The following is an 18703-nucleotide window of genomic DNA, read 5'->3' on the forward strand; positions in this document are numbered from 1 at the left end:
ACATTGTAGTGCTATATATTGTAGTGCTCGTACATTGCAGTCCCGTGTATTGTAGTGCCCGTACATTGTAGAACATTGCAGTTCCGTACATTGCAGTGCTATATATTGTAGTGCCCGTACATTGCAGTGCCGTATATTGGAGTGTCATATTGCAGTGCCCCTACATTGTAGTGCCCGTACATTGCAGTGCTCGTACATTGCAGTTCCTGTATATTGCAGTGCCTGTACATTGCAGTGCTATATATTGTAGTGCCCGTACATTGCAGTGCTCGTACATTGCAGTCCCGTGTATTGCAGTGCCCCTACATTGTAGTGCCCGTACATTGCAGTGGCGTGTATTGCAGTTCCTGTATATTGCAGTGCCTGTACATTGTAGTGCTATATATTGTAGTGCCCGTACATTGCAGTGCTCGTACATTGCAGTCCCGTGTATTGTAGTGCCCGTACATTGTAGAACATTGCAGTTCCGTACATTGCAGTGCTATATATTGTAGTGCCCGTACATTGCAGTGCCGTATATTGGAGTGTCATATTGCAGTGCCCCTACATTGTAGTGCCCGTACATTGCAGTGGCGTGTATTGTAGTGCCCGTACATTGTAGAACATTGCAGTTCCGTACATTGCAGTGCCGTATATTGCAGTGCTATATATTGTAGTGCCCGTACATTGCAGTGCCGTATATTGGAGTGTCATATTGCAGTGCCCCTACATTGTAGTGCCCGTACATTGCAGTGGCGTGTATTGCAGTTCCTGTATATTGCAGTGCCTGTACATTTCAGTGCCCGTATATTCTAGTTTACCCAAAAAACAATTCAATGAAAAAAAACATTATGGAAAATATTTGATTTTATTGTAAATTAAGAATATATGATTAGACACAAATACCTAAAAATACATTATATTACAGTAAAATTGATGTAGGAGCCTTTATTAAAAATTGATGACATAAAAGGCAATATCATAATCAGTGTGCGACAGGGACACAATGTCAGACGGACAATAAAAATGTTTTATATCTGAGAAAGACTCACTGAAATATTATAAAATTGATATGGTACAAAATAAAGATAATACCAAAAGCAACTCCATCAAAAACATAAAAGGTGATTATAATAATGTATAATAGATAAAAATATAAAATACCAAGCGGTAACTATTGTGAGTAAAAAAAAAAAAGTGCACCCACAGCCATAATCCTACAATTCATGAAGTGAAATGTATATAATAAATCAATCAATAATAAGTATGACCATAAAGTGAGGCAGTGCAATTAATAAAAAATAACTGAAGTGCGCATATTACAGTGGCCAGAAGTGAATATAATGGAGGTCACATTCCACGCAGTCTGACACTCTGTCCCCTGCACACCCCACGCCAACGCGCGTTTTGCTTCCGCTTCGTTATTGCAGTGCCCGGACCACGAGGCGCTGCGCTGCACATCTACTGCCGTAGTGGGAAGGGTTAAGCCACAAGAATTAAAGAAAATCAAATTAAAACTAGGCAAGTTTGGTGTCTGGGATCGCACCTACAGCACAATGGACACTAAAGAAACTATGGAATACGACTTTTTATTCTTCCATTTCACTTTGCTTGGAATTTTTTTTTTTCCACATGATAAAGTGAATGGTGTCATTGAAAACTTTAAGGCGCTGTGCACACGTTGCGGATTAGGCTTAGGAATTTCTGGTGCAGATTCTGCCTCTCCTGGCAGAAAACGCACCTGCGGATTTGTCACGTTTTTTGTGCTGTTCCGCAGCATTTTTTGTGCGTTTTTGCTGCGGTTTTCTTGCAGATTTGCTGCGTTTTTTACCCCTGCGGTTTTCTATAATGGAATGGGTACAAAAACGCTGCAGATTCACAAAAAAGAAGCGACCATGCTACCTCTTTTAAACCGCAGCGGATTTTCCACAAAGTGTACACAGCATTTTTTTTCTCATTGATTTACATTGTACTGTAAATCAATTGCAGATCTGCAGCGTTTCTGCACCTCAAAAAACGCTGCGGATCCGCAGAGAATCCGCAACGTGTGCACATAGCCTTACTCTTCCTGCCCCTTCCGCATCCAAACAAGGTCTGATCCAGGAAAATACAGAAAGGTATGGCAAAAAGAAGCAAAAAAGTTAGTTCAGGAGCCTCAGAAATGTCATGGAGAAAGATCAGAGGGAGGAGCAGCTGCTAGAAACTCTACAGGGATGATGATGATGAGGCCTCGATGAAGGGTTTAATGAGTTGTAGTCGGAGGAGGACGTGCACCCAGCCCGATACACGAACAAGTCTCCTCTTGTCCAGAAAAAGGGAAAATTGAAGAAGAAATCAGAGGAAGGGAAGCGGAGACCAGTGCTACCCGTGGTGTTCTTGGGGTGATGAGCTGTGTTGTTTTGGTGCTAGACATAGCGTATACCTTAGTGCCCAAATAGTTCAATCTTGGTCTCCCCTGACCACAGCACCTTCCTCCATACAGTTGCGGAGTCTCTCACATGAGTTTTGGCAAACACAAAAGAGTTTTACAATTTTTGTGTGTAAGTAAAGGCTTTTTTTTCTGCCCACGCTTCCATAAAGGCTGCCTCTCTGGAGTGTACGGCTTATTGTGGCCTTATGGTCTTAGTCTGAGCTTGGGAACTCTGCAGCTCCTACAGGGCTACCGTCGGTCTCTGTCCTGCCTCTCTGAATAATGCCCTCCTCGCCCGGGCTCAGAGTTTTGGTGAGCGCCCGCCCTTAACATGTTTGTTCTGACACCATGTTCCTTGCATTTCATGATAATGGATTTGATGGTTCTCTGGGGATCATCAGAGATTGGGAGAGATTTTTATTTTATAACCCAACCCTGACTTGTACTTCTCAACAACTTTGTCCCTGCTTTATGGCCAAAGTGAACATGCGTTTATGTGCCGCACGTATACCAACTTAAACCAAGCTCAATTTTTTTTTTCTTTGTATTTTTGTACTGCTATTTTTGCAAGTTTTCGCACCTACAAAGAATGGAGAGGGCTGTAATTTTTATCGAAGGTACACTTCACCTGTGAGAGACACATTCTAAAAATTAAAACCAGAAAATTACATTGTATGATTTTTAAATAACTAACCCTTTCACGTCATGCGCCGTACTAGTACTGCGCATGTCGTGTCACCTCCTTTGATGTGGGCTCCGGCTGTTTTGAACAGCTGACATGTGCCTGGAACAGCCGCGAGTGGAATCGCAATCCACCCACGGCTATTAACCCATTAAATGCGGCTGTCAAACTCTGTCAGTGGCATTTTAACATGCGCTTCTGGCAAGCACACCGGAAATCCCGCCATCGGTGACCCCCGTCACGTGATTGTGGGTCACCGATGGGTCAGCATGACAACCAGAGTTCTGGAGACCTCTATGGTTGTGGATGCCGGACTGCTATGAGCGCCGCCTGGTGGTCGGCAATTCTGCTGCATACAGGTGATCTGACCATCGCCCCTATGTAGCAGAGCCGATCCAGCCATGGCAGCTTCTAGTCTCTCATGGAGGCTATTGAAGCATGCCAAAAGTAAAAAAAAAATGTTTTTACAAATAAAACAATAAATAAAATAAACACACACATATTTGGTATCGCTGCATTCAGGATCACCCGATCTATCAATCTAAAAAAGAATTAACCCAATCGCTAAACAGCATAACAAGAAAAAAATTAAACCCAGAATTCCGTCTTTTTTGGTCGCCGTAACATTGCATTTTAATGCAATAACTGGCGATCAAAAAAACATATCTGCACCAAAATGGTATCAATAAAAACGTCAGCTCGGCACGCAAAAAACTAACCCTGACCAAACCCGAGATCGTCAAGAATGTAACATAGTAACATAGTTAGTAAGGCCGAAAAAAGACATTTGTCCATCCAGTTCAGCCTATATTCCATCATAATAAATCCCCAGATCTACGTCCTTCTACAGAACCTAATAATTGTATGATACAATATTGTTCTGCTCCAGGAAGACATCCAGGCCTCTCTTGAACCCCTCGACTGAGTTCGCCATCACCACCTCCTCAGGCAAGCAATTCCAGATTCTCACTGCCCTAACAGTAAAGAATCCTCTTCTATGTTGGTGGAAAAACCTTCTCTCCTCCAGACGCAAAGAATGCCCCCTTGTGCCCGTCACCTTCCTTGGTATAAACAGATCCTCAGCGAGATATTTGTATTGTCCCCTTATATACTTATACATGGTTATTAGATCGCCCCTCAGTCGTCTTTTTTCTAGACTAAATAATCCTAATTTCGCTAATCTATCTGGGTATTGTAGTTCTCCCATCCCCTTTATTAATTTTGTTGCCCTCCTTTGTACTCTCTCTAGTTCCATTATATCCTTCCTGAGCACCGGTGCCCAAAACTGGACACAGTACTCCATGTGCGGTCTAACTAGGGATTTGTACAGAGGCAGTATAATGCTCTCATCATGTGTATCCAGACCTCTTTTAATGCACCCCATGATCCTGTTTGCCTTGGCAGCTGCTGCCTGGCACTGGCTGCTCCAGGTAAGTTTATCATTAACTAGGATCCCCAAGTCCTTCTCCCTGTCAGATTTACCCAGTGGTTTCCCGTTCAGTGTGTAATGGTGATATTGATTCCCTCTTCCCATGTGTATAACCTTACATTTATCATTGTTAAACCTCATCTGCCACCTTTCAGCCCAAGTTTCCAACTTATCCAGATCCATCTGTAGCAGAATACTATCTTCTCTTGTATTAACTGCTTTACATAGTTTTGTATCATCTGCAAATATCGATATTTTACTGTGTAAACCTTCTACCAGATCATTAATGAATATGTTGAAGAGAACAGGTCCCAATACTGACCCCTGCGGTACCCCACTGGTCACAGCGACCCAGTTAGAGACTATACCATTTATAACCACCCTCTGCTTTCTATCACTAAGCCAGTTACTAACCCATTTACACACATTTTCCCCCAGACCAAGCATTCTCATTTTGTGTACCAACCTCTTGTGCGGCACGGTATCAAACGCTTTGGAAAAATCGAGATATACCACGTCCAATGACTCACCGTGGTCCAGCCTATAGCTTACCTCTTCATAAAAACTGATTAGATTGGTTTGACAGGAGCGATTTCTCATAAACCCATGCTGATATGGAGTTAAACAGTTATTCTCATTGAGATAATCCAGAATAACATCCCTCAGAAACCCTTCAAATATTTTACCAACAATAGAGGTTAGACTTACTGGCCTATAATTTCCAGGTTCACTTTTAGAGCCCTTTTTGAATATTGGCACCACATTTGCTATGCGCCAATCCTGCGGAACAGACCCTGGAATGGAGATGCTACCATTCTCGGAAAATGATGCATTTTTTTTTTAAACAAATTTTGTATTTTTTTTTTTTTTACCATTTAAGTAAAAAAAGAACCTAGACATGTTGTTTGATGTCTATGAACTCGTAATGACCTGGACAATCATAATGGCAGATGAGTTTTAGAAATTTCACCGCACTTGGAATTTTTTTCCCACTTTTAGTACACGGTATGGTAAAACCAATGGTGTTGTTCAAAAGTACAACTCGTCCCGCAAAAAACAAGCCCTCACATGGCCGTAGTGACGAAAAAATAAAAAAAGTTATGACTCTGAGAAGAAGGATAGTGAAAAACAAACGCAAAAACAAAAAAGGGCAAGGTCTTGAAGAAGTTAATATTTGGTCCAGAAAGCTTTTATTTGCAATTACAGAGGTCAGGTGTTTTCTGCAGTTCTTGACCAGGTTTGCACACAGTACATCAAAGTAAACGGCTGCCCACTCTCCCCAGTCCCACAAGGTCACTGCCTCGGGGTAATCCCGAATCTGATCTCTCCTTCAAACCAAGCCCTTTCTACTTCCTGCCAACTCCAGTTCATAAATATCTCCGAATTTGTGCATTCCTCAACCAAGAATCTGCAAAAACCCTAGTCCATGCCCTCATCATCTCCCGCCTCGTCTACTGCAACCTCCTGCTCTGTGGCCTCCCCTCTAACACTCTCGCACCTGTTACCGCAACAAAGAGGAGCCAGAAGACCGCAGCGTCTGATTGCTCCTACTCCTGCGCTGAAAAGAAACATTTCACCTTCTTTTTAAATGTGTTAATTTCTTTTGGCAGAACAGGGGTTAATCGGCCATGTCGAGAGCTCTGGGAGTCTGATCTGAGCTTGGTTAGCCACTTCTATCCCCTTTATAATCACATGTCAGAGCTAGCTTATGCTGCATGGCTTGGAGGTGAGGTGTTTATATGAGAAGGAGTTTGGAGAAGTTTTCTGAGACTGTTGCGTGGGTGATTAAGGCCGGAGTCACACTAGACCGTAATACGGACGAGTGCAATGCGATTAAAAAAAAATTAAAAATCACATAGCACTCGGCCCAATGTTAATCTATGGGGCAGCTCCTATTATCCGTTTTCTCGGTCGTATTCAGGATCCGAGTGAAATCGCAGCATGCTGCGATTGTCAGCGTATCTCGGCCGAGAATGACCAATGCAAGTCTATGGGTGCGAGAAAAAACGGATTACACACGGACCATCAGTGTGACTTGCGAGAAATACGCACCGGTGTTCTATAGAAAAGCCGGTAATTCAGTGCGGTGTACAGTAACATCACACTGACAGGTTAGAATAGAATAGCTAAGATAAATGTCTACACATAGTATATGTATATATATATATATATATGTGTATATATATATATATATATATATAATTATATTACAGACCAAAAGACACACCTCATTTAAATATTTTTTTGTATTTTCATGACTATGAAAATTGTACATTCACACTGAAGGCATCAAAACTATGAATTAACACATGTGGAATTTTATACTTACCAAAAAGTGTGAAACAACTGAAATTATGTCTTATATTCTAGGTTCTTCAAAGTAGCCACCTTTTGCTTTGATGACTGCTTTGCACACTCTTGGCATTCTCTTGATGAGCTTCAAGAGGTAGTCACCGGGAATGGTCTTCCAACAATCTTGAAGGATTCCCAGAGATGCTTAGCACTTGTTGGCCCTTTTGCCTTCACTCTGCGGTCCAGCTCACCCCAAACCATCTCGATTGAGTTCTGGTCTGGTGACTGTGGAGGCCAGGTCATCTGGCGTAGCACCCCATCACTCTCCTTCTTGGTCAAATAGCCCTTACACAGCCTGGAGGTGTTTGGGGTCATTGTCCTGTTCAAAAATAAATAATGGTCCAACTAAACGCAAACCGGATGGAATAGCATGCCGCTGCAAGATGCTGTGGTAGTCATGCTGGTTCAGTATGTCTTAAATTTTGAATAAATCCCCAACAGTGTCACCAGCAAAGCCCCCCCACACCATCACACCTCCTCCTCCATGCTTCACGGTGGGAACCAGGCATGTAGAGTCCATCCGTTCACCTTGTCTGCGTCGCACAAAGACTCGGTGGTTGGAACCAAAGATCTCAAATTTGGACTCATCAGACCAAAGCACAGATTTCCACTGGTCTAATGTCCATTCCTTGTGTTCTTTAGCCCAAACAAGTCTCTTCTGCTTGTTGCCTGTCCTTAGCAGTGGTTTCCTAGCAGCTGTTTTACCATGAAGGCCTGCTGCACAAAGTCTCCTCTTAACAGTTGTTGTAGAGATGTGTCTGCTGCTAGAACTCTGTGTGGCATTGAACTGGTCTCTAATCTGAGCTGCTGTTATCCTGCGATTTCTGAGGCTGGTGACTCGGATAAACTTATCCTCAGAAGCAGAGGTGACTCTTGGTCTTCCTTTCCTGGGGCGGTCCTCATGTGAGCCAGTTTCTTTGTAGCGCTTGATGGTTTTTGCCACTACACTTGGGGACACTTTCAATGTTTTCCCAATTTTTCAGACTGACTGACCTTCATTTCTTAAAGTAATGATGGCCACTCGTATTTCTTTACTTAGCTGCTTTTTTCTTGCCATAATACAAGTTCTAACAGTCTATTCAGTAGGACTATCAGCTGTGTATCCACCAGACTTCTGCACAACACAACTGATGGTCCCAGCCCCATTTATAAGGCAAGAAATCCCACTTATTAAACCTGACAGGGCACACCTGTGAAGTGAAAACCATTCCCGGTGACTACCTCTTGAAGCTCATCAAGAGAATGCCAAGAGTGTGTAAAGCAGTCATCAAAGCAAAAGGTGGCTACTTTGAAGAACCTAGAATATAAGACAATTTCAGTTGTTTCAAACTTTTTTGTTAAGTATATAATTCCACATGTGTTAATTCATAGCGTGAGAAAATATTCAGAAAAAATCCCACACTCGAGTTCATACGAGTTTATACCAGCAGGGGGCGCAGCACCGCAAGTCTAGGTAACAACCAAAAAAATGTAATTCTGGCATTGTGACTTTTTTCTCACTATGCTATTTAGTGATCAGGATAATCCTTTTTTTATTGATAGATCAGGCGATTCTGAACGCGGCGATACTACATATGTGTATGCTTGTTTTTTTTTTTAATTGTTTTATTTTGATTGGGGCAAAAGGGGGTGATTTAAACTTTTATTTTTTAATATTTTTAAAAACATTTTTTTCACTTTTGCCATGCTTCAATAGCTTCCATGGGAGACTAGAAGCTGCCATAACGCGATCGGCTCTGCTACATAGAGGCGATGATCAGATCACCTATATGTAGCAGAATAACTCACTTGCTACGAGGACCGACCACCGGACGGCGCTCATAGCAATACAGCAGTGACAACCATAGAGGTCTCCAGGATACCTCTGGTTGTAATGCCAACCCATCGGTGACCTGCGGTCACGTGACGGGGGGTCACCAATGGGCTGATTTCTGGCCTGACGGCCAAATGCGCATATTAAATGCCGCTGTCAGTTTGACAGCAGCATTTAGCGGGTTAATAGCCGCGGGTGGATCACGATTCCACCTGCGGCTGTTCCGGGCACATATCAGCTGTACTAGTATGGTGCAGGTCGCGAAGGGGTTAAGTTCTGTTTTTCCTATTGTATCAAATACTTATTTCATGCAGTAAAGTGCAAATTAATTATATAACAATCCTACAATGAATCAGGACTAAGGAAGTGGACCCTCTGGTCACGGCTTCAGAGCCCCTGAGGACGAGTGAACCAGATGATGCCACCCCCTGTACAGGGAGAGTTAGGGACAGGCCCAAGGAGGGTGAAGCCGCAACTACCGGAGCCAAAGGGACGTATGAAGATGGAACAAAGAGAGAACGGAGGACGGTGGGAAGACAAAGCTAAGAATGGCGGACGCACAGGACAGATAGAGGCAGCAAAGACTAAGTACTGACCGGTAAGATGGAAGCACACGTTAGACGGAAACCACGGAGACTCAAGACTGGCAGGAACGGCAGGCAAGCGGACTGGAAGGTATGGCAGGCACACAGGACCGGCAGGCTACGGCAGGAATACAGGACCGGCAGGCTACGGCAGGAATACAGGACCGGCAGGAACACAGGACTGGCAGGGTATGGCAGGAACACAGGACTGGCAGGGTATGGCAGGAACACAGGACTGGCAGGATACAGCAGGAACACAGGACTGGCAGGGTATGGCAGGAACACAGGACTGGCAGGGTATGGCAGGAACACAGGACTGGCAGGAACACAGGACTGGCAGAATACAGCAGGAACACAGGACTGGCAGGGTATGGCAGGAACACAGGACTGGCAGGATACAGCAGGAACACAGGACTGGCAGGGTACAGCAGGAACACAGGACTGGCAGGAACACAGGACTGGCAGGATACAGCAGGAACACAGGACTGGCAGGGTATGGCAGGAACACAGGACTGGCAGGAACACAGGACTGGCAGAATACAGCAGGAACACAGGACTGGCAGGGTATGGCAGGAACACAGGACTGGCAGGATACAGCAGGAACACAGGACTGGCAGGGTACAGCAGGAACACAGGACTGGCAGGAACACAGGACTGGCAGGATACAGCAGGAACACAGGACTGGCAGGGTATGGCAGGAACTCAGGACTGGCAGGCACACAGGTCTGGAAGGTTACGGCAGGAACACAGTATCGTCAGGATACAGCAGGAACACAGGACTGGCAGGGTACAGCAGGAACACAGGACTGGCAGGATACAGCAGCAACACAGGACTGGCAGGAACTCAGGACTGGCAGGCACACAGGACTGGAAGGTATGGCAGGAACACAGGATCGGCAGGATACAGCAGGAACACAGGACTGGCAGGAACTCAGGACTGGCAGGCACACAGGACTGGAAGGTACGGCAGGAACACAAGACTGGCAGGGTCAGCAGTCAGTCACAGCAAAGATGCAAGGAACGGAGTCTAGGAACCTAAGGAGATGCTGGCAGTAAGCCAGCGAACGCAATAGACGCAAAGGCGTCTGAGCAGGGCAGGCGCTGTAAAGAAGTACCCGACGGGTGCCGCCATATTGGAGGTGGAGCCGCCGGGTCACGACCTCCCAGAAGGCCCAGCGACGAAAGGAGCGCATCTGCGCATGCGCGGAGCGCAGAATGGATGAGCGCCGGAGAAGCTGGAAGACGGAGAGCAGGAGGGAGCATCGGGAGCGCGCCGGCCGGACAGGTAAGTATGAGGAAGCCGCGTAACACAATGTGACTTTCTGTTTTTCATTTTCATATTCTGTCTCTCACAGGTGAAGTCTACGATAACAATTACAGATCTCTCCATTCTTTGTAGGGGGAAAACTTGCAAAATCGGCAGAATATTAGATACTTATTTTCCCCACTGTATATCCAGTTGAAACCAGAAGTTTCTATCCACTATACAGTTACATCCATATATATTTGGACAGAGACAACATTTTTCTAATTTTGGTTATAGACATTACCACAATGAATTTTAAACAAAACAATTCAGATGCAGTTGAAGTTCAGACTTTCAGCTTTCATTTGAGGGTATCCACATTAAAATTGGATGAAAGGTTTAGGAGTTTCAGCTCCTTAACATGTGCCACCCTGTTTTTAAAGGGACCAAAAGTAATTGGACAGATTCAATAATTTTAAATAAAATGTTCATTTCTAGTACTTGGATGAAAACCCTTTGTTGGCAATGACTGCCTGAAGTCTTGGACTCATGGACATCACCAGACGCCGTGTTTCCTCCTTTTTGAGGCTCGGCCTTCACTGCGGTGGTTTTCAGTTGCTGTTTGTTTGTGGCCTTTCTGTCTGAAGTTTAGTCTTTAACAAGTGAAATGCTCGATTGGGTTGAGATCAGGTGACTGACTTGGCCATTCCAGAATATTCCACTTCTTTGCTTTAATAAACTCCTGGGTTGCTTTGACTTTATGTTTTGGGCCATTGTCCATCTGTAGTATGTAGTTTGGCTGCATGCGACTGGATCTGAGCACACAGTATGGCGGCTCTGAAGACCTCAATTCATTCTTCTGTCCTGTGTCCCATCATCCATAAACACTAGTGACCCAGTGCTACTGGCAGCCATGCATGCCCGCGCCATCACACTGCCTCCGCCGGGTTTATGCATGCCCGCGCCATCACACTGCCTCCGCCGGGTTTATGCATGCCCACGCCATCACACTGCCTCCGCCGTGTTTATGCATGCCCGCGCCATCACACTGCCTCCACCGGGTGTTACAGATGATGTGGTATGCTTTGGATCCTGAGCTGGACCACGCCTTCACCATACTTTTCTCTTTCCATCATTCTGGTAGAGGTTGATCTTGGTTTCATCTGTCCATAGAATGTTCTTCCAGAACTGTGCGGCTTTTTTAGATGTTTTTTAGCCTTTTTATCCTTGATGCTTATGAGTGGCTGCACCGTGCAGTGAACCCTCTGTAGTTACTTTCATGCAGTCTTCTCTTTATGGCAGATTTGGATATTGATCCGCCGACCTCCTGGAGAGTGTTGGTCACTTGGTTGGCTGTTGTGAAGGGGTTTCTCTTCATCATGGAGATTATTCTGCGATCATCCACCACTGTTGTCTTCCGTGGGCGCCCGGGTCTATTTGCATTGATGAGATCACCAGTGCTTTCTTTCTTTCTCAGGATGGACCAAACTGTAGATTTTGCCTCTCCTAATATTGTAGCAATTTCTCGGATGGGTTTTTTCTGTTTTTGCAGCTTAAGGATGGCTTGTTTCACCTGCATGGAGAGCTCCTTTACCGCATGTTTACTTCACAGCAAAACCTTCTAAATGCAGCACCACACCTCAAATCAACTCCAGGCCTTTTATGTCACGATCCATGTTTGGATCTGTGGCAGATCTGGTTCCCTCAGATATAAACTATTTTCCTTTCTGGTCATTGGGGGTTAATGCAGTTTACTCCCCCTGGTGGCCGCTGGTGTTATTGCATTGCTGCTGGGTCAGCTGATGTTTGTGACCACTCCCACCTTCCTTTATAAGGTCACCTGGTGCATCAGCTGACTGTTGGTTATACAGGTCCTTTGGATACCAACCTTGCTGGAATAGGAGCTTGCTGAGTGTTGTTGTTCTTCAGCTAAATACTCATTCCGGGTGCCTTACTCTGCTGTGCGGTGCTTTGCAGCAGAGAAAGCTAAGTGTGGTGTTATTGTTTCTTTGTCCCTTTGTAGTTTGTGCATTCACCTTTTGGTATCATGTTCCCCTCACTCTCATATTGTTTGTTTGCTTTGTGGTGCTGTTTTCTCTGTTCACCCCCTGGGGTGGGGGTTGGGGGTTTAGTTCAGGGTTTAACAGGAGACAGGGACAGGTCGGTGACTTGGGCCTCCCTACCTTCAAGGGTACCCCCAAGTTAAGGAAAGACAGGGCTTTCCCCAGCCTGAGGGGCAGTTCAGGGGCCCAGATTCCTCATCTCCTGTTTTCCTATTTCTGCATCGTGACATTATAACCAACCGTCCCATTGTTTGTTTGTTTTTTCTGGTGAGCTATGGCTCAAATGCAGGCCTTTGCCCAACTGCTTCAGACCCTCACTTTTGAGTTTAAGGTGCTGCGTGGTGAGGTGGTGCAGCAGCTGCAGCAGTTGGTGGGGTTTTGGGCTTCGGCCCAGGTAAATGCTCAACCAGAGCCCCGGATATCTCTTCCTGACAGGTTCTCTGGAGGGAGAGATACATTTTTGGCTTTTCAGGAGGCTTGTAAGCCCTACTTCAGGCTCCGCCCTCGTTCATCAGGGAGTGAGGAGCAGTGTGTGGGGATTATAACCTCCCTTCTTAAGGGTGATCCCCAATCCTGGCCTTTCTCCCTGCCGGCCGGTTCTCCATCTTTACGGTCAGTGGACGAGTTTTTTGCGACCTTGGCGCTTGTGTATGGGGACCCTGATGGCATCTCCCTGGCAGAATCCGGACTGCGTAAAATCAAGCAGGGGGCTCGGCTGGCTGAGGATTACTGCTCGGAGTTTAGGAGATGGGCCACTGACACACAGTGGAATGACCCTGCCCTTAGGAGCCATTTTAGGCAGGGTCTGTCTCCAAGGTTGCAGGATGCTCTTGTGCAGTATGCCGCCCCCAGGTCATTGGAGGCTGCCATGTCCCTTGCCATCTGGGTAGATAGACGTTTGAGGGAGAGACATACACCTAATGTGCCCCCCGGTAGTCCTTGCTAGGGAGGTGGACACACCTGAGCAAGTGGAGGAACCCATGCAGGTGCGAGGAGTTGTTTCTCAGACGGGGTTGTCTGCGGTTCGCCGTGGTGTGGGGGCATGTTTTTACTGTGGGCAGACTGGTCATTTTATCGGTGTCTGCCCGGATCGCGCCAAAATACCTGTAATACCTAAGAAGCCGCGTCCCCCTGGTTGTGTGGAGGGAGGCGACCAGGGAGTGTATATTTCCTCCATATCTTCTCCTCAGTGTACCCTGTCAGCTGTAGTGGTTGGCGGGGTCACTGAGTGTATACCGGTGCTTGTGGACAGTGGAGCAGGTGTCAATCTGGTTGATGCTCATTTTGTCCAGACCCATGGCCTGAGGTGTAGAACACTAACTAAACCCCTAAGTGTCCAGGCCATTGACTCCGTACCACTCAGCCAGGGGTGGGTGCCCCAAGTCGTGGATGATATACACCTGCGTATAGGGACTCATCATGAGGAGTACCTGTCGTGCTACATCTTGGGGGGAATACCAACACCCATCGTTTTAGGACTCCCTTGGTTGAAAAAACACAACCCGGTCATAGATCGGCGGTCAAGGGAAGTGGTCAGCTGGGATCAGTCGTGTGAGGGCTGCTGCCCAGGGGCAACTGTCTCTGCCGTCCTCCTACAACCTACCCCTTCCCCTCCAGTGGGGGCAGCAGAGATGCTGCCAGAGAGTAGGGGCAAGACACTACCCTCACTACATAGTAACCCGGTGGGTCAGAGACCTCTTAGGAGGAGGGGGCAGAGGAGGGTGGTGGTTCCCTCTGAGCATAATGGGGGTGTGAGTTTGGTGACACAGGGGGACGCCTCTGTTGTCAATTCCTCTAGAAATTCACCACCATGTTGTGGCAGACTCATGCATGGATATAAATGTTCAGGTCCGGACCTGTGTGAATGAGTATGTATGGGTTTCCACCAAAAACATCAGGTGGCAGTGTGCAACTGGGTCCTGGAGGTCCAGGGTGATTGGGCCATATCGGGTGTCGGCCATTCTCAGCCCAGGGACTTATCAGTTGGAGTTACCCCCAGTTATGCATGTACACAACTCATTCCCCAGGTCGGCGCTCTGGAGATTTGTGGCGCCTCCGGAGCCCTCACTGGTGGCATTTTCATCAGGCCACGTTTGCCGTAAACCTGAGAGTCAGGTGACTGCCGAGGTGAACGTTGGTGGATCGAGGCGTCCTCACCATAGGTTGTTATGTGGTGTCATTGAAAGGGGGGTACTGTCACGATCCATGTTTGGATCTGTGGCAGATCTGATTTCCCTCAGATATAAACTATTTTCCTTTCTGGTCATTGGGGGTTAATGCAGTTTACTCCCCCCGGTGGCCGCTGGTGATATTGCACTGCATTGCTGCTGGGTCAGCTGATGTTTGTGACCACTCCCACCATCCTTTATAAGGTCACCTGGTGCATCAGCTGACTGTTGGTTATACAGGTCCTTTGGATACCAACCTTGCTGGAAGAGGAGTTTGCTGAGTGCTGTTGTTCTTCAGCTAAATACTCATTCCTGGTGCCTTACTCTGCTGTGCGGTGCATTGCAGCAGAGAAAGCTAAGTGTGGTGTTATTGTTACTTTGTAGTTTGTGCATTCACCTTTTGGTATCTTGTTCCCCTCACTCTCATATTGTTTATTTGCTTTGTGGTTCTGTTTTCTCTGTTCACCCCCTGGGGTGGGGGTTGGGGGTTTAGTTCAGGGTTTAACAGGAGACAGGGACAGGTCGGTGACTTGGGCCTCCCTACCTTCAAGGGTACCCCCAAGTTAAGGAAAGACAGGGCTTCCCCTAGCCTGAGGGGCAGTTCAGGGGCCCAGATTCCTCATCTCCTGTTTTCTTATTTCTGCCCCGTGACATTTTATCTGCTTAATTGGGAATGACATAACGAAGGGATTGCCCACACTTGTCTATGAAATAGCCTTGGAGTCAATTGTCCAATTACTTTTGGTCCCTTTAAAAACAGGGTGGCACGTGTTAAGGAGCTGAAACTCCTAAACCCTTCATCCAATTTTAATGTGGATCCCCTCAAATGAAAGCTGAAAGTCTGAACTTCAACTGCATCTGAATTGTTTTGTTTAAAATTCATTGTGGTAATGTCTATAACCAAAATTAGAAAAATGTTGTCTCTGTCCAAATATATATGGATTTAACTGTATATAAAGACACATCTGCAGGTTTTTCTCAATATCTGACATGAAATCAGAATAAACCTTTCTGGTTTTAGGTGAATTAGGATTACCATAATTATTAATATTTGCCAAATGCCAGAATAATGAGTGACAGAATGTTTTAAGGCATTTGTATTACTTTCTGCAAAGTCAAAAGTTCCCATACATTTCATTAGTATTTGGTACCGTTGCCCTTACACTGAATCACTTGGGTTAGACGTTGGGGATCTCCTTCCACAAACTTCTCACAATAGTTGGTCGGATTTTGGGCCTACTCCTCCTGACACTGGTGTCACTGGTCCAGGTTTGTATACTCCCCTGGTCCAGCATGGCTGCCTCCTGTCCTCCCTCCTCCACGGTAGATTGTTAGCTTTTGAGTCCAGGATTTTCTCTTTGAATACTTGAGGATTTTCTGTCTTGTACAGCACCACAGACCATGCTGGTGTTACAGAATGTTACCATCGTCGTCCCTAATAATGGGCGAGGACCCCCACCTGTCCCTAGACCCCAGTCCATACATCTGGGCTGTGCAGTCCGCACGGTCCTTGCTGCAGTGATGATGCGGTACAGTCATTCATGGCAGCTCATGTGACGGCCCGGGTACCCCGCCATGGTTCCCGGCCCCCGTTTCCATGACCACCAATGAAACCAAAAGGGCTGCCAGTGTAGCTGGACCCTCTCTGGAAGATGAGCGAGTGAGGGAGGCAGAGCTGATTCATAGGGACAGAGCAAAGAGGGAGGAGGAGGAGGGGAGTGAGCAGTGATGGAGGAGGAGGAGGAGGCAGCTCCAGGCTGATTGTCAATGCAAAGCCAGCTTCTGCAGAGCCCGCACACAAAGAAGCGGCCGGGAGCCTGACACACACAATATCCAGGTAGAGGCAGCACACCTGCACCCTGCACCCTGCCCCGCACCCTGCCCCGCACCCTGCCTCGCACCTGCACCCTGCCCCGCACCTTGCCCCGCACCTGCACCCTGCCCCAATGTACACCCCACCTATAGGAACAGACATCCGCAGGAGTCACAGGGACCCCGACACACACCCTGACTACACACCCACCGCCGCACAGTCATTGTGAGGTACAGCACAGAGACCCCCAGCAGGTACCACCATCTGCAGAACAATGCTCCCCGCATCCCGGAATATGCAGAATCCCCAGCCGGACTGCGAGATGATGGGGGCAACACCGCACAATGACCGGAACACACGGCTCTTCTGAGAATGGTAAGCAGGGGGTGTGAACACATCCGCACTGGGCCCTATTTTATGGTGAGACCCCCGGGACATTGGTGACAATCACATGATGCCATTGTGCGGTGACCCTGGGGAAACCCAACTCTGCAGGGTCGGGACGTCGCTGTGACCCGGGGGCCCTGGGGCTTGTGGATACCTAACAATGCTGGAGACGTATGCCCCAAGCACGCAAAGGGTTAATGCCGGGGCGTTGGGTGCTCCTGTCATTATTGGGAACAAGGATTTTGTGGTTTTATTTTCTCCTAAGGTTCTTTTTGTGACAAAGGATCATAAAAAATGGGAAGAATTAGTTTTTTCGTTTTGCCAGAGGGGATCATTGTGCGCCGGAGACAAAGCGATTATGAATTTACCGCCCGTCAATAGTTATAATTTACGGTGACGCTGTTCAGTACGTGACAGGAGCGGAGCTGCGAGCGAGATGTCGCCTGCGTCCCGCTGCCGGTGATCGGATGTAGCTGGGCTCGCAGCCACAGGCGACTCCGTTATTCTGCTCCTGGAAACTTTGCAGCCGCTCGGAGGCTTTTATAATGTTGCAGATGAAGACTTGGTAAAGTGTCGCCGCAATGGGCCAGTGATCCAGTCCGAGGCTACTTGCCCTTTAAATGACTGCAGGCATTGTCTAGGAGATATTGACACTGGAGCCGTCATTGTCTCGCTGCCTCGTGTTACATGAAAACAATGGCTAATGTTACCGTCCTCACAATGCAGCGGCGCAGACACGGACCACCAATGTTCAGCCGGTAGTGATGGATATAGGTACACACTGAGCTTGTCATGGCGGTGCACCCGGTAATGGCCGTCTGACCGCTGCCGGTGTGGTGCACCGTCTGGACTGTAAGACACAGGTATATACAATGTATACAGGGCTCAGAGCAGCTGCGTCGCTTCAAACTCATGGGCCCCAATGCAAAGGCTCCAACAGGGCCCCCAATTACTACAAGTCCTTAATAGTATTGGTCTATTCATCTAGGCCATAGAGCGTTTTGGGGTCCCAGGGCCCGGCTGTGATTGCTACCCCTGCACTTATTGTAGTTACGCCTGGGGCCCCGCACTGCACAGTACGCACCGGCCCAGGGGGAATTAGCCCCGCTGCCCGTTTCCAGTCCTTTGCTCATTTTGAGGCTGCAGAGTTTGTGATTTGCCTTTCTTGTCTGTTTGGATGGATGTGATTATTAGTCGGTAAACTCAGGCTGTGTGACCGCGGCGTCTTGTGACCCAGACAAACCTGGCGCAGAAAACTCTCCAGGAAACTCTGGCGCTTTTTTCCTGATACGTCTTTTATGTTGTCTTTTCGGTGCTTTCCGGAGTGTTTATTGGACGGCTCTGGCCTCCAGCTCCTTTTTGAAGGGTCTCCCCATGGATTTTGTGACATCTTTTTTACTGTTGTTTTTCGGTATTTTTTTAATTCCATTGAATAGTGAAGAAACCGCAACATATCAAAACCATAAAAGACATCCGAGCGTCTTCTGTGCATTTTTTAAGCTTTTCCATTGACTTGTATCATAACGAAATCTCTTAGACACCTGAAGTGTGAAGACGTCCAGAAGCCCGAACATGTGAACAACCAGTGGTTTATCCATAGAAATGTTCATTCTTAGCATTTTCTGTTTTTTTTCTGGCAGTTTTCTCCCCAGAATCCACCTGGTAAAGCCGCAGTGTGCACGGAGCCTAAGCAGCTCTATATGGAGGTTGGTAAATGGACGGTGAGCGATGGGACTTTGTATATATTTAAAAAGGAGCAGATGATGATTTGTGGGTG

The sequence above is a fragment of the Ranitomeya imitator genome, chromosome 7 (assembly GCF_032444005.1).
Source record: "Ranitomeya imitator isolate aRanImi1 chromosome 7, aRanImi1.pri, whole genome shotgun sequence".
In the NCBI taxonomy this organism is placed as follows: Eukaryota; Metazoa; Chordata; class Amphibia; order Anura; family Dendrobatidae; genus Ranitomeya; species Ranitomeya imitator.